Source organism: Austrofundulus limnaeus, unplaced genomic scaffold (genome assembly GCF_001266775.1).
Source record: "Austrofundulus limnaeus strain Quisiro unplaced genomic scaffold, Austrofundulus_limnaeus-1.0 Scaffold945, whole genome shotgun sequence".
In the NCBI taxonomy this organism is placed as follows: domain Eukaryota; kingdom Metazoa; phylum Chordata; class Actinopteri; order Cyprinodontiformes; family Rivulidae; genus Austrofundulus; species Austrofundulus limnaeus.
In genome coordinates this window covers 52,745-53,671 of record NW_013953347.1, presented here as the reverse complement: position 1 = coordinate 53,671, position 927 = coordinate 52,745, and positions in this window count along the sequence as shown.

Genomic DNA, 927 nt, shown 5'->3' with positions numbered 1-927 from the left:
AAAACTAAATACAACAAAAATGAAAACACAAAAAAAAAAAAAAACTAAAACCAAATTTAAAACACCAACTCAAACAACACTTTGCATGAATTCACTTATAATTCTCCATATTTCTTCAGAAAACTAGTTTCTGTCATTTTAAACGTCATCTTCCAAACTGTTCCATAATCTTAATCCCTGGATTAAAGTGGATCTCTCCTTCAGGCTCATATGAACCAGGGTTTCATAAACGTTTAGACTCCTTTAAGATAAAAACAGCTCTGTCTTTTTTTTTTAACAAAATTTACCTGAATGTTTAAAGGTAACACACCTTTATGAGCTCTGTACATTAACACTAAAATATTATAATCAACCAAATCATAGAGTTTTAATAGTTTAAATCATGAAACAATAAATTAGATGGATGGCTGTAATTTTTTCTAGTAATAACTCTTATAGCTGTTTTCTGTAAAATAAAAATAGGATTTGTGATAGTTTTACAAGCTTTAAACCAGACTTCAATCCAGTAAATTAAATGTGGAACAGTTATAGTGTTATACAAAATAAACAGTGCTTTGAGCTGTTATCTTATTTTGAACAGGACTCCATTTGATTTGACTATTTTTGTTCTTAAACCATTTATGTGATTTTTCCACATCAGTTTTTTATCAATAATGACAGAAACTTCACAAGTTCTTCATCTTCATGTTACAAACCTTGTACACAGTGAAGCTCAGGTCAAACCTTGACTCATTCATTAAAAACCTAAATGAGCCCAAATCTTTACGTTCAGTGAAGACGGGATCAGATGAATCTGTTTCCTCCAGTTTTGTAGTTTCCTCGTTGTTTTGGTGCTTTCTGTGCATGCACATGTTGCAGGAGCAGCTGTGTGGTGACATCTGGATGGTCTACATGGAGGCTGACAGCCACTGGATTTATTTTTTATTT